The sequence below is a fragment of the Cornus florida genome, unplaced genomic scaffold (assembly GCF_030987335.1).
Source record: "Cornus florida cultivar Cherokee Brave unplaced genomic scaffold, ASM3098733v1 CherokeeBrave_3.0.0_Hap2_Chr07, whole genome shotgun sequence".
NCBI classification, from domain to species: domain Eukaryota; kingdom Viridiplantae; phylum Streptophyta; class Magnoliopsida; order Cornales; family Cornaceae; genus Cornus; species Cornus florida.
Genome location: NW_026775577.1, coordinates 1,445,909 through 1,462,041, shown reverse-complemented (window position 1 = coordinate 1,462,041; position 16,133 = coordinate 1,445,909). Strand labels below are relative to the sequence as shown.

The 16,133-nt window shown below is 36.0% G+C and overlaps 1 long non-coding RNA gene across 2 annotated transcripts; it reads right to left on the bottom strand.

The window, feature by feature from the left end:
* Window positions 1-451: 451 nt before the first annotated feature.
* On the bottom strand, window positions 452-4,751 carry LOC132315676 (uncharacterized). 2 transcript variants are annotated; one of them, XR_009483759.1, is made up of 4 exons: window positions 4,118-4,751; window positions 3,887-3,946; window positions 2,429-2,707; window positions 452-2,332 (listed from the first exon to the last, which is right to left on the bottom strand). It is a non-coding gene; the product is annotated as an uncharacterized LOC132315676 (long non-coding RNA). The 2 variants fall into 2 exon arrangements; XR_009483760.1 differs by lacking the exon at window positions 452-2,332 and having other exon boundaries at window positions 2,392-2,707.
* Between the last annotated feature and the right edge of the window lie 11,382 nt (window positions 4,752-16,133).

The following is a 16,133-nucleotide window of genomic DNA, read 5'->3' as shown; positions in this document are numbered from 1 at the left end:
AACCCTCTTTCTATCATTCTTTCTTTTTCCAACAAAACACATTTTTTTTTTTTTTCATTATGAGGTGGTAAAAACTAATATTACTCTTAACTTCTTGAAGTATAATATCATATACATCTAAAATAAATTTATTATTTATCGTGTCCCCGCCATGTCTGTATCCTAATTTTTTTAAATTTACCGTGTCGTGTCCCGTATCTGTTTCTGTGCTTCTTAGACTATAACATTGTTATGTATAAACACTATCTAGGACACACTAAAAAAATCATGTAAACGCATTAAATTCAAAGGCACGCAAGATTCCATACAGAAAATTAATCACATAAAGGCTTTGATTGGATTATTGGGGGGTGTTCTAAAATTGCATCTCCTACCGATAAAGTTTTAAAAAGTTTGTGTGTGTGGGGGGTGGGGGGGGGGGGGGGGGGGACAGGGAGGTAATTGATGCTGGAGGGATTATGGTCGTCTGGGATAAAAGGTGGGTATCTAAGGTTGACATGTGGAAGGGGAGATCATCTATTTCTATTTTATTCTCTCTGGAGGAAGATGGGATCGCAGTGGTTATTCTCTGGAGTTTATGAGCCAGTAAGGGATGTGGATAGAAGGGTGTTATGGAAGGAGTTGTTGTTTGCTAGAAGGAAATGTACAGCTCCGTGCTGTGTGGGAGGGGATTTTAATGTTGCCAAGAAGCCTAATGAAAGATCCACAAAGGAAGATCGACGCATGCGATGAAGGAGTTTTCAGATTTCATTGACGCTCAACATCTTTTTGATCTTCCAATGGAGGGAGGGCAGTTTACATGGTCTAGTGGACGGGAGTCCCCTACGTTGTCTCGGCTGGACAGATTTTTTATTTCGATAGAATTGGAAAAGAAATTCCCAGATGTGTCGGAAGTTGCTTTAGCAAGAGTGGTTTCAGACCATATTACTATTCTACTCGATTGTGGAGGGGTAAGGAGAAGGCGAACACCGTTCTGTTTTGAGAATATGTGGCTTAGACTAGGGGACTTCAAGGAGAGGGTTCATTACTGGTGGACATGGGATGAAGTTAGGGGAAACACAAGTTTTCCACTTGCATCCAAAATTATGTTGCTTAAGGGGAATTTACAGAAGCGGAATAAGAAGTGTTTGGTAATCTGATATGGCGTAAAAACAGAATTATTCAAGAAATTGCTGACATTGATAAAAAGGAAGGTAAAGGATTTCTTAGCGCTACGGACTCAAATAGGAGGGCAAAATGAAAGGTTAAGTTTGGAGAGATTGTGATAATGGAAGAGATCTATTGGAGGCAGAGATCTAGAGCTCTTTGGCTAACAGAAGGTGATCAGAATACGAGTTTTTTCCACCGCTTGGCTAATGCCCGTAGAAGAGGAAACCACATCAGTAGAATATGTTTTGACTGTAATATGGATACAAGGGATGAGGACGTACGAGCTGGTTTTGTGGTATTTTTTCAGAACCTATTCATGGAAACTGCTTCATGGAGACCTATAGGCTATACTGGATGGTCTGGAGTTTGACTAAATATCGAGTGAAGATAAAAAGTGGCTTGAGAGGCCTTTCAGGGAGGAGGAGGTATTGGAAGCCTTGAGGAGTTGTGAGGGTGACAAAGCCCCAAGGCCGGATGGGTTTACGTTAGCTTTCTTCCAACACAATTGGGAGGTGGTTAAGCCCGACGTGATGGGAGCTCTTTCTTCTCATATGGTGTTTTTGAGAAAAACCTTGATGCCTCTTTTATCGATCTTATCCCGAAGAAAAGTGGTGTTTTCGATGCAAAGGACTTCAGATCGATCAGCTTGATGGGTACCATTTATAAGATTTTCTCTACATATTAGCCATCCGTTTGAGGACGGTTTTAGATGAGGTGATTTCGGATTCTTAGAATGCTTTTGTTAGTGGTCCTCAGATTATGGATTCAATATTGGTTGCTAGTGAGTGTGTGGAGGCCAAAATTAGAAGTGGTGTTCTGGGGATTGTGTGCAAACTGGACATTGAAAAGGCATAAGTGCTTTCAAACAATAGACTTAATTTGAGTGCATCACATATACAACAGAAGTCATTAACATCCTCATCAACACATCATCAGTCGTCATCACTAGAACATTAACATCCTCATCTAGAATCACGTAATCCTGTTGCATACATATACATTTGATTAAGATAAACTGAAAAGAGACTTCCTATCATAATTGGTCATTTTAAAACCAACATCACTGCTACAATGGTAAAGGGATTTATATAATTCAACTAAAAGTGGATGGCCGTGCACTGCTTGCAGCACGTAACAGAAACACCAAACCCCTTTTTGGGAGCCTAAACACATCTTCAGATTCCTGAAAGAATCAATTGAAATCAAGTATTTTGTGTGTACTTATCTTCAAGATGTAGTACCTTATAAAAAAAGAAAGAATTTATTTCTAAGAACATACCTTTAGACTAAAATACCATACTTTATCTTCAGTCACACATTTAAACAGCCTAGTCCAGTTTTCATTACCTATATCATGAAATTTAAGTAACAAAAAAAAAAAAAAACAAAAGGAAGACATCTATACCAAACAGTGTGTAGACAAGTACAACAATGTATGTATTAAACTTGTTTTTTTGTAAATAGCTTCTTCAACAGTGGCATAAGTCACCAATTGGTACACTATTACATCCTTCTTCTGAACAATTCGATACGATCGACACTCTGGTCATCAACAACGCTGCAAGTAATAAAAAAATAAGATAACCTTTCTTGGAAGTGCAATAAGAAAAAAACAGATGAACCTTATTATTATTATTATAAGATTGATTTCATCTAATATCATGTCCTAAATCTAGAGGACCCAATGCATGAAGGAAAGATAGGTCAACCGGACTCCAAAACCGAGTCCTTAAATATGTGCCATGCCATGCCTTAAAAACCCCAAGAAAGCCACTTGAAAAAAACCTAAAGGCCTAATTCTTACTCTTAACAAAACCCTAATCCTCTTTTTTTTTTTTTTTTTTTTTTTAATGAAAAAACTAAGGCCTAAGAATTGTTGGTTAATTTAGGTTGTCTAATACAACATTTTTTCTACACACTTAGCATAAGAAATACCACACTGTTGATATATATATATATATATATATATATATATATATATATATATTTTATTGTGATTTCAGGTACCAAATGCAGTCGGAATAGCTTTAGGCGCATACCAGGTGATCATCTATATCATCTACAAGAACAAGTCACCAGTACCAGCAAAATCAATGGAGTACACAATGGAAGAACGATCAGCTCACATAACTAAAGAAGGCATCAAATTGCAAGATTTTGGCAAAGACAACGATGAAGCCAAGGGAAAAACTCAGAGCCACAAGGCCCTCAACATTAACAATGTCACAAGCTTTTCCATGAACACAAACAGTAATTAATTAGTATTATTATCAAAAACAAAACGTAGAAAAATCAAAGTGATCAACAAGAGAATTCAATTGAGTAACCTAGAATGAATGAGAACCTATAAACAAAAAGTATAAATCTTACTCACAAAAGAAGAGAGATGTGTATAGAATAAGAACAGAGTAGTAGTAGTGTGGATTGAATGAAGAAAGTGTGGTGTGTGAATTTATAAAGAAGAAGGGAGAAAAACTCTCACACAATAATGGTAAATTAGATCATTAACAATTAAAAATGGACGTTACCTTTTTCATTTAACCTAATATTGTTCTGAACAGTGAAAATCCTATTGTATTGACAGTGTTAAGCCTTAGATAGATTTAGAACACGAGTGAGAGGAATGTATAAAAACCCCCTAATGCATGTGCACAGATAATGAAAACAATAAATCTTATACCACTAACTTGTATAGATCGAATCACAAAACAAATGAAGAGATGTTCAAGGAATGTACCAATATTTTTCCGATACCACTCACTTCACTTCGGTTGAGCTTTCTTCCCAACAAGTATACCTATAATCACAGGATTAATGATGAGAAAACTTAAATTTGTTACTGAAGTTCTATACATTTTGGAAGTTCAATTACTTTGAACTCAATAACTTGTGTTAATTTTTTGGGCATATAAAATCCGTAGATAAAAAACCTAAACGAAGTAGTAGTAGAAGTCGTCATGTTACTTACCAGAGGACTGACGAGGCATGATCCTTGGGCAGGGTATAGACTAGAGAGAGGACTGATATTTGCAACAGAGACAAAAAAAAATAGAGACGAAAGAGAAAATGAAGCAACACAGAGTCGAGAGGTATATATGTGTATTATTATATAGACGGAGGAGATGCAGAAATGGATTATATAAAAAAGATCATATAAAAAAGATCATAAAAAAGATTATAAAAAAATTTGTTACTTCATATAGTAAAAAAAAAAAATTATATAAAAAAGATCATAAAAAATTTCACCAAATAGGATTTAATTTTGCAAAACAAGAATTACAGAGCTTGATTAGTTGAATTAGAAAGAAAAAAAAAATTAAAACAAAACCCATACATACAAGTTAGCAGTTGCAGAGAGGGGGGGAAGCTTGAGAGTTGAGAGACAGCGGCTAAAGCTTGCGAACGGCGAACCCGAACTGGAACAGCGGGTGATGGAAACTGAAAGATATGGGTTTTGATTTTTTGAAGAATCTGAAATGATATGCGGATATGGGATTTGAACTTTTGATTCTTGCAGACAGAGAGATAAACTGAAAATATGGGTCTTGAACTTCTGATTCTTGTAGATTTTGTAGTTTGCATTTGAAGAGAGAGAGAGAGAAAAAGAGGGGGGGGGGGGGGGGGGAAGTTCTGAGTTGAGAACGAGAATAGAGATGGAGGCGACTGGGGATGCAGAAATGATTTGCCCTAAAAAGCAGGTTTGGTTAAACCTACTCGTCAAAAAGAAGGATTGGTCAAATTTACTGGTCCAAAAAGAAGGATTAGTACTGAAATTGCAGGATTTGGCTGATTTGATTCGGATGTAGAGATAATGGCATTCCGGTTTGGAGTTTTGATCATTTGACTGGTTGGCTGAAATAATTTGGCCTAAAAATATTTTGATTCTTTCATACAGACAGATAAACTGAAATATATGGGTTTTGGACTTCTGATTCTTGTAGATTTTGCAGTTTGCAGTTTGCAGTTGCATAGGGAAAGAGGGCTAGTCAAGATTGGAGAACATATCCATATTAAAAAGCCTCATCCTTGTAGTTAGATCCAGAACTACAATAATGCATCACGAATACTAATTACAATTATTTTATTCTTTGTTCTCTTTCTTTCATCGAAAACTATCTACTACTATTACTTGTTATTCGACAACTAACCAATTCCTTAAAATGAAAAAAAAGATTCCAACCAAAAAACCGCTTCGACAACTACGAAAGGGAGATGGAGACGATTGGGGAGGCTGAAATGATTTGCCCTAAAAATATATATTTTTTATTTCCTGGAGGCTGATCATCCATGGGCCTTATAAATTTTAAGGCACTGGGGACTGCCTTTGTCAGCCTGGGCTTTAGTATGGTGGCTGAGTTAACTTAGGTTTGATTGGGTGGGCTAATTTTGGGATGAGCTAATGCTATTAATAATTTTTTTTTTTATGGGCTAGGCCAAAATAAGTATAGTAAATTTTTCTTGTGGGCTCAAGCCCACCAGAGCTCATCCCTACATCTACCCTTAATTTTGCTAATACTTGATGCATAATTTCATACATATCAAGGTTCGATTAGCGTTGGTCTGGAACTCCGTAAACTCAGCCCTCAAAAGAGCTACTCCATCACGATCTCCATCGTTGGAGCTTAGAGGGGTTGCATCTATCTCATGAACCGACCATCGAAAACAAAAGCGAATCTTGGATTCGGAACCTTGCTCTGATACCAACTAACGTAACGGTAACTATCACAAAGAACACACTCATAAGAGAAACTGAATTTTTTTTTATAATAATGATGTTTGTACACTTACATTTCTTGCCTTTATATAGCATGTAAAAGAAGGTTTCTCCATAAGGTGGGTTGCCGGGTTGGTCCAATTGAAGGCTGCAGCCAGTCCACCAGTGTCTGAATTAGAGTCACCAAAGTTAAAAATGGCTAGAATATCACAACTTTGCACAATAGAAACAGACTTATACATCCTTCATAAAAATGTCACCTCCAAGACAAGATTTGATTTATTTTTTGGGAAAGATGGACTTCTCAATTACGATTAGAAGAAATTATGTGGTTTATCCAACCATGGCTTTATTTCAAGCACAAACTTAATATGATCTTTGATTTGATAAATTTGATAACTAAATTTCAAAAAATTGTTAGGGGAACCTTTTTAGTTCTCATACAATATCTGATAATTGAACTTTTAAGACTTATTGATTAGTACAGGGGTCAAATTAACTAGTTCCAAGAAATGCAGGATTCATGTTTGACTATAAACATTGTTCAAGTGCAATTATAATTGAAACAAAATATATATATATATTTTTTCAAAATGTGGATTGCACATTCATCATGTAAAAAGTAAAGCCTGTAGAGGTGCTTATTGATATTGAATTCTAATGCAACTACAGCTATGTACGCAGGGATCCAGCTTCTTAAAAATCGGCTTCAAGATGTCGAAGGCAAAGTTGCCAAGTTATATATATGTATGTATGTATGTATGTATCCGTGAGAAATCCACCACTCTAACTCCTGGAAGAAAGCGAGAGAGTAGAGGAGAGACGGGGCTTTAATCTGAATCACATGATTATTGAGAAGCTTGTCCTGGTTGTGAATGTGATAATAATCTGTTAGGTAACAAAGAATGATTGATTTCTTGTAGTGCAATTGTTGCCCAAGTTTAGACTCTAGAGGGGGGGTGAATAGAGTCTATGCAAATTATGGTCAATTATCGATCTTAAAGTATTAATTAAATACAAGCTCAATTTCTTTGACAGATAATGAATAATGCAATCTGAATTTTAAGCTCCAATAGTCAGCATTAATGAAGAGGCATATCAAGACATACATAAAGCAATAAGTATAGAGATAGAGATAAAAGTTGCAAACATGTACTCAGTGATTTTTAGCGAGGTTCAGAAACTCCTACTCCTCGGCTCAAGACTCCTCTTGAGACTTCCCAATTCACTATGGCTTCTCCTTGTGGGTGGAGAGTAAACCTCTTACAAGAAGCTCTTCCTAGCTTCTAGGTGCTAAGAGAAACACCTTCTCTTAGTCTTCCTTGGGCCACACTAGCCCTTACAAGTTTTGAAATATATTGCTGGAATACAAGATGATCTCTCTCTCAGATCTGAAGTACAAGATTTAACTCACTCTAAAGTATGTATGAATAACTTGAAGCTCAATACTCTTTTGATGAAATGAAGTATGTGTGTATGATAAAAGCTTTATGATTGCAAGACTCACTTTCTCAATGTATGCAACAACCTTTAAATGAAGTTCTGAAGAATTTTTATAGACTTTTAAACATGTCTGATAATAATATAGCTGTTGGACACACATCCCAAGAATAAAATGCCCGTTTGAATTTTGAAACACGCAGTTTCGGTAGACTGAAATGAAATACCCTTGTGTTTCGGTAGACCGAAATGGTTTGAGGTTGGACACATACTCTCAGTACTCTTGTTTCGGTAGACTGAAGTAAAGTCTCGTTTTGTTTCGGTCGACCGAAATGATTCAAGCTTGAATATCATATTCTCAGTACTCTTGTTTTGGTAGACCGAAGTAAAGCCTCATTTTGTTTCGGTCGACCGAAATGATTCAAGCTTGAATATCATACTCTCAGTACTCTAGGTTCGGTAAACCGAAGTGATCTCTCAGTTATTTCAGTCGACCGAAATAACTATTAGTTGGATCCGTATATTCATTTCGGTAGATCGAAATGAGACAATGATTTATTTCGGTAGACCGAAATAACTTGAAGCTTTGATCCTAACTCTTGGTTCATTTTCAGATAAGGATATACTTAAGTCCTTTGTTCCTTAGTCATGGTGAATGAGATGATATGCATAGTGATGAAGAGTTTAAGCTTCAAGATGTTCATATACACTTTAACAAAGCTTCCTAAGAAACTCACCAACCTAGCTAACCCTATTTTGATGTCTTGTGATGACTTGACTTTGACTTTTGTTTGCTTAGTCCTTTGCTCATTCCTTGGTGTTGCTTCTTCAGTTTTGTCCTTGTGTTGTAGTGCTTGTTTTGATGAATGCTTTGCTCTGTAATTTCACTCAAGAAGACATTAATAATCATAGAATGTCATTAATGAATTATGATCATCAAAAGACTTTGATTCAAGGTCAATAATCTCCCCCTTTTTGATGATGACAATTCATTGATGTGTTCGTCAAATAAGAATAAGTATGTGAATGATTCTTGTAATCCCCTAATTTTAAAAGGATATTTTTGGTATTTTATTTTTGATTTAATTGTTTTTTTATTGGATTAATTGTTTTTATTATTGTGTTGATTATTGTTTTATTATTGTGTTGATTAAATTGCATTTATTTTTATTTATTTGTTTATTTGTTTTTTTTTATTTTATTAACTGGCCTTTTGTTTCTATTTGTATTAATTATTGACGTGCCTATTGTTTTTATATTAGGGTTTTATTTACACGGATGTAGCCGACTTAGGGTTGGTTTTGTATTAGAATTAGGGTTGTGTTGAAGCCTATAAATACAGTATTATACGTTGGCTTAGGGTTATAAAACAATACCCTATTCACTGATACTTATACCGTGAGATATAGAGATACAGAGAGTGGAAACTAAGACGTTATCGGAGAGGTTCAAGGATACACTGGACGGAGTGCTTCTGGGTTGAACCAAGAGCACCTGAGGTGTAGAACAGAAGTCTCAGACGTGGACAGAAGTTTCAAAGACAGTGGTTTAGAGTTTCAAAACTAAAACTCAAGGCAAGTCACTATTCTTCTCTTTCCCTTTAATTCGTGTTCTGTGCATGCCTATTTAGACTCCAGGGATGAATTAAGCATTAAAACAGATTAAATTGAAGTTAATATCAATCTTGGAAGCATGGTTGAATCGACTGTTAAATCGTTGTATGAATCTATTTTGTGTGTAGGAAGTTGCTCTGTTAAGAATCTGTTTGCATGGGCTTTTAAACTTGTTAGCCTTATGTGTCTTGGAATGAATGCATGATTTTAATTAATTCTAGGACATCAATTGAACTCTAGAATAAGTTATAAAAATTGTACAGAGCCTCTGAACCCCACCGGAGGTGAAGAAGATGATCAAACTACGCGCAAACGGGTCACAGGGGGGTCACAAGGGAGTAGAGCCGGCTCACCACAAGGGTGGAGCCGCCTCTACAAGGGGTAGAGCCGGCTCCACTTGTGGTGGAGGCGGCTCCACCAAGGGGGGAGGCGGCTCCACTCTTTATGGAGGCGGCTCCTCTTTTGTTTTTTGATTTTTCCACGTTCTGCCTTCAGTTTAGACTGTAGGGAGGTTTCTAGGTTGGTTCCGGGGATGTAGATGATCTGTATAATTTTTCCAGAGATGTATAAATTGTTGGGAAGCTTGTTAATGATATTATGTGGAAGCATGATATATTCTAAGTTAAATAGAAAATCTGTATAAGGAGGGTTAATTAATTAATTAACTTAAAACTGTTTTTTGTTTTGAGGAATTTTGGATGTTTTGCATGTCTTAACAATTATTAATCATGTCTTCCTTATGTTGTAATCATATAATTATTTATTTGGGAAAAATGATGAATAGGTATGTTTAAATGGAAATTAATTGATATTTAATTATACTACTTATTGCATTAAGTTATGGTACTGTTTTAAAGGAGTTAGTTGCTGTATTTTACTCTAACAGTTTAAATAACTAGAATGTGACTTCTAGATCATATACGGGATATATAATTTGAATCATACACAGATTAGATTGGTTGTATGTTGGTTCTGGAGTATAGTTAATAAATGTATATGGTGCTATTTTTGTTAACTGTGTTGGATGGAGGATTGTATGCACCGGTATAGGACGGTGGCGTACTGGGTATGGACTGTTTCAAACACTGTGTTCTAGCAACTAATTTGAATTAGCTTTTACATCATCTGGATGTAAAGAATGCTTTCCTTCGTGGTGATTTTAAGGAAGAGGTGTATATGACTATACCACCAGGGTTTACGCTTGTCAATGCTCAGAATTTAATGTGCAAGCTAAATAAAACCTTGTAGGGGTTAAAGCATTCCTTGTGTACTTGGTTTTAGAGGTTCAGCACTGTTGTGAAAAGAGTAGAGTACGCACAGAGTCATGTTCTCTACTGCCTCAAGAGTTCACCAGGTTGGCCCGTCATGGCCACTTAAGTGTTGAAGCTTATACAGATGTTGATTGGGCAGACACATTTGTTGGAGGTAATCTTGTCTATACAGTCTAGTGCATATGTAGAGTTTATAAGTTGTTATGGCTACAAGTTTTGTTGGATGAGTTCAGTTATCTTGCTCGTAAGTCAATGAAATTGTATTGTGACAACAAGGTTGCTATGATAATTGCCCACAATCCAGTTTAACATAATAGGACAAAGCACATTGAAGTTTATTGACAATTCATGATGTTTTGACCAAGGGTGTGAGCAAGATTAGCTTGCAAAATATGTTAATCAAGCATGATAAATATCTTTGCACCAACTTGATGGGGAATTTTTTCAAGGGCTTATTTGTGATTATTTATATAATGTTGGGTGCTTATGTGTAATTTCGAGCACTTGTTAGTAAAAATAGAATGTAGTGGAAGGATGAAAGCATTATTTCATTAGAATGTTGGGTGCTTATGTGTAATTTCTTAAACTTGTTAGTAAAAATAGAATGTGGTGGAAGGATGAAAGCATTATTTCATTCTCTCTCTTTTCCATCTCTCACACAGTCTCCCTTTTTCTCTTTCTCTGTCCATATAGTATAGTAGGAATCTTTGGAGGATGAATTGTTAACGCTTACTTCTTTTCACGACAATGAACAGGATACACCAGAACTCACACATTTAAATTTGTTTTGTTTTGTATAATTGTGTTACTTATATATATAGTTTCTATTCAATACATATGAAAATCATGTTTTTTTATTAATACTAAATAAGAGCAATTGTAAATAGGGGTGCATGTGGTTCGGTTCGGTACGGTTCCGACAAGAACCGGAACCAGTCACAATGGTTCCTTTAAAATGGAACCAGAACTGGAACCGTGTGTGTATGGAACGAACCAAACCCTGAATATGGTTCAGTTCCACGGTTCCCCACCTATGAACTTTTTTCCTGTTGTTCCCTTGTGAGTCTTGATTGCAATGGAGTTTGCTATTTCGGGTCATGGCTAATGGAGCTCATCATCTCACCCCACAAAGTGTTCATCCCCACTACTGTGACAATGTGATACCCCCGAATTTCCGGATGCGGGTTGGCCAGGCCCACGCCCGATTACCCGAGGATATCAAAACAATTAGCAATTTAATGAACACAGAATACAATATAGAAAACAAGAATAAATAAAATTTTGCTGAAAAGAACCTAGAATGATAATCCATTAATTGAAAACCTCAGAATAACTAATTTCATTGATAATTAAAACTATTTTTGATACAACTGATCCACCAAGAATGGAAATCGTTCTCCAATGTATACAACTCGGGAATCCATCTAGTGGACCCCTAAAAACCAATGGTACTCAAAAGACTGGAACAAAACCCAAGTCTTAACATGAAATAAAATCCTACGCCATCAGTAGAGTGAATAACTGTATCTGCTCAGCACGATCACGCTCTACAGCTCAGAACTGACGAACACCTGAAAAAATAATAAAAGGGTGGGTCAGGCCCACTAGCAAGTTCTAATCTAACTGCAATCCATACAGTGACCCGATACGCAGATACACCATAGATACCTCACAATATCTATCTAGTCCATACATATATATATCCACACTATGGGACATTCACTGAACTACAGTAGGGATCTCAACCTGAATAGAAGGTAACATGCGAATACGCACCCAAAGGTGGGCATGAGTACCTAGACCTAACAGGGTACACCCAACCTACTATAACCAGCTACACGTCCACTGCATATACGCACCCTAACCAACAAGTTCGAGACTCAAGCTCAACTCGTGGTACCATAAACATATATATCTAAACTCCGTTCCTAACCATTCACAAGAAATCCGATAAGTCATTCGGCGTATTCAACCGTACCGACTTATATATATATAAGGAGGATTTATTTAACAACCCGTTCCCTTATTCCAAAACAGGTAGGACTGAGTATTTTAAATCAGTCTGTCCCTAGTATGCCACCGTCCCATACCGGTGCATACAATCCACAAAGTCCATATAATTGATAGAACCAGTCATACTGTTCACCAATTAAAATCCATAAGGTAGGAATTAGCATTTTGAGCTAAACCATACCTAGTATGCCACCGTCCCATACCCGTGCATACCATCCTCCATATCCATGCAAATTACAACATTCAAATGATAAGCAAGTAATTTACAATGCAAAACCAAACCCAGATAATTGACAGAATTTTAATGTGAGAATTCAGCAATTAAAATCCAATACATAATTCCAAATAATTGGTCAAATTTAATATAAGAATTCTGCAATTATAATCCAATATATGATTCCAAATAATTGACCAAATTAAGTATAAGAATTCAGCAATTATGTTCCAATACATAATTCCAGGTAAATTACAAGGCATAAATAATAAGCAGGTAATTTATAGTCCAAAACCAACCATCCACATCGTTGTAGAATAGTATGTAGTATTTCAACAACTTAAAACCAAAACCATGTAAATTACAGACTACGAATGATAGTACAGCAACTTAAAATCCAAAACCAATATCCAATTAATTACCGAAGATTTTTAAATGTTTCAGCAATATAAATCCAACCAACTAACCATATAGTTGCAGGGGATGAATTAATAAATCAACAACTAACTTCCAGAGCCTGCATAGATTACATCTAACACATCAATGACCCTATAATATATTTAAGACCATTTTATAAATATATTACATCCCACTCGAATGCCTAAAAATAAGCTTAAGCATTTAATACTTCATCTATCCACCAACCGTATGCAATTGTACATAACTGTTATACAGTTTGATCCGTTAATTTAGCATTAATCTTAAATCAATTTAGGGTCTTAATAACACCCAAAATTAACTATTTAATCCCCCCGTGAAGTCTCATTAAATTTCTAAAATTTAATCAAGCCATTTAGTTCCTTTCTCTGTTAGTAGCATACACCCTTGTATATTTTTACACTGCTTCATCCTTTGTCTTAAAGGCTTAAACCATGCAACATTAATTTTAATAACACTTAAAATTAACTACTTAGATCCTCTGTTAAGTCCCTACAATTCATTAGAATCACTCAGAAGCCCAAACAGTGCTGAAAACACCAAACAGAGCCCTAAAACCACTTTCTGGACGTAACAACAAATTGGAGCCGGCTCTTGGAATGGAGGAGCCGGCTCTTCCCCTATTGGAGCCGGCTCCAATCCCCTAGGAGCCGGCTCTTGCTGAAGGGGAGCCGGCTCTTGACTTCCCAGAGCCGGCTCTCTCCCTCTTGAGAGCCTCCAGTTCAGTCTCTGCTCCGTTTCCGTCAATCTGCTCCTTCTCCGATCAATTCCTACCCCTCTGCTTGTTTCTTAAACTGATCTAAAGGATCTAATACCCTCCTGATAGCATCCCCAAGGTTTGATTATAGCAATTTAAATCAATTAACAGAAGTAAACTTGTGCAAAACTGAAACCTCATGCATAGATTACAACGAAGCTAAAAGCAACAGAGATCTAAAATATTAATAGCAACCCTCCTATGAGATTTACATAACTCCCGTAGTCTTTCCATACGTAGTTTACAGTAGTTGCAATAAAAACAGAGACAAAACTACGACCAGAACCCTCATGCTTAAAGGACATAAAACTGAACCAACTTGCATGCACTGTAACAGATATTGCAGAAATCATCACAGAAATAATTCAAAGCATACATATGATTAATTTGATGTATAACATACATGAATGATTTAGTTATTAATTTCCTTAAAACCCTAGAGCATATCTAGGTGCACAGAACACGGCTCAAAGGGAAAGAGGAAGATAGAACTTGCCTGAATAGGTTTGCAAACAAACCCTTGTTGCCGTTGGTCTCAGTTTTTCCGACATCCACTGAAACTTGTCTAACCTCCTAGAACCTCTGCTCCTTCCTTCTCCTTGGTTAAACCTTGGAACCCCAGTCGAAATTCTCACAAACTGCTCTGTTCTCACCAAAACTCCCTCTGTAACTCTCTCTATTTGGTAGACTTTTCTGTGTAAAAGTTACGACAATATGTAATCCTAGGTTTAACATATACTGAGTTATTTATAATTGCAAGATTAAAACCCTAATCCACAGAGCCCTAACTTCGTCGGCCCACAAAGTAACCCAGTTTAGATACATATCAGATGCTTACGAGACGGCTCCAAAAACCCTAACTAAAACGTATCTAAAACCCTAGTTAATGGGAATGACATAATTACCCTGTTCAAAAATTAAATACTTAATAAACAATTAATTTAAACCCATTAATTAAATCAAATAAGGAAGCAACGAATCACTTAAAACACATAAAATAAATAAAACAAGTAATTAAAATAAACCAACAAATAAAGAATTACACCCTTAATTAAAATAAACAATAATAAATCAATTAAATCGAATAATCCAATTAAGTCAATTAATGCACACAAATAAACATTTATTCATAAAATTAATAAATAAAATAAAAATGCACATAAAATAACATTTAAATTCCAATTTTATCCCTTTTTAAAGTAGGGGTATTACATTCTTCCCCCCTAACAAAAGGAATTCCGTCCTCGGAATTCACGAAACTCTGAATTAGTTTTACTCCATTCCGTTGTGGATTCTGCCTCCGTGTAAGGGCTCCACTGATTTCCAAATCCGTAAAGAAAAATATATATGTCCGATATACATGACACACAAAAATTATCCAACATGTAAGTTGTATTTAACAACTACTCATCCGTACCCAAATTTTGATATAGGGTATAGGGCCATATTCCTACAAGTTCCATAACATAGATATGTAAAACTTCTATGCATCCCATCCCAATGTTTGAAAACACAAATCGATAGGTTACCGCTTAAACGGAGAAACACCATCCATAACAAATCAATCTAATTAAGACATAAAAACGGATCTTCCTTAATCGCGCTCCTTGCTTCCGATATGGAAGACAACCCAATCAACTGTTCCTTAATAGGAAAATCGTTAGTGTATGAATGGAATTAGTTACCATATCCTATTACCGCTTCCAAACTGCGCGTAATCCACTACAAAGAAGAGTATATCTCTCTAACGTATCCTTAAATGAAGTTAGGGTCTAATTGTATAACCCCTCGCTTCCATGTCAAACCAACAGGTAAGAAGTCTGCACCGTATAATATACAAAACCTTTTACGTTATCATACTATCCTCCCTGTGCCAACAATATGAGAAGTGAAAAAAACACTTACAACTTCCCATAAAAACCTAGGATACCTATCCCAAGTATCTCCTCCATTGTAAGTGCCATGTAGAACTAATGCGAAATCCAAAAGTGAACACATACTTGTGTCCCCGACCAATCCATACTCCTAATCCGGATTAATTAACAAAAACGAACACGTAATATCAAAAGCGAAACACATAACAATCAAAATGACACATATAATAACAGAAATGAAACACGTAGATACACACAACACATAAAACAACCAAAATATAATCCTTTTTTTTTTAAGATATCCTCCATTCCAAAGAAGAAACCTTCTTTGAACTCAAGTTCACAAAAGTCTGTTCCATAGTTTCGTTGGCAATTATCCAACCCTGAAACTGATCCATTAACCGTAGCTTAACTGCACAATCGTTTGCTTAAGCAAATATCCAATGGCTTAACCCTCATCCACCTAATACGCAAACCGACTATCGTGGCTTTATTAAAGCAACTTAGCACATTACATCCTAATTCCTGTACGCTCCAGAATGTGATATAAAATCACGTCTTTGTTCTGACAAGAACTCCATCCGATTCCCAAACTCCCAAAGAGTACGTTTCAATTAACTCCTTAAGACATGATACGAAAATTCATCCAT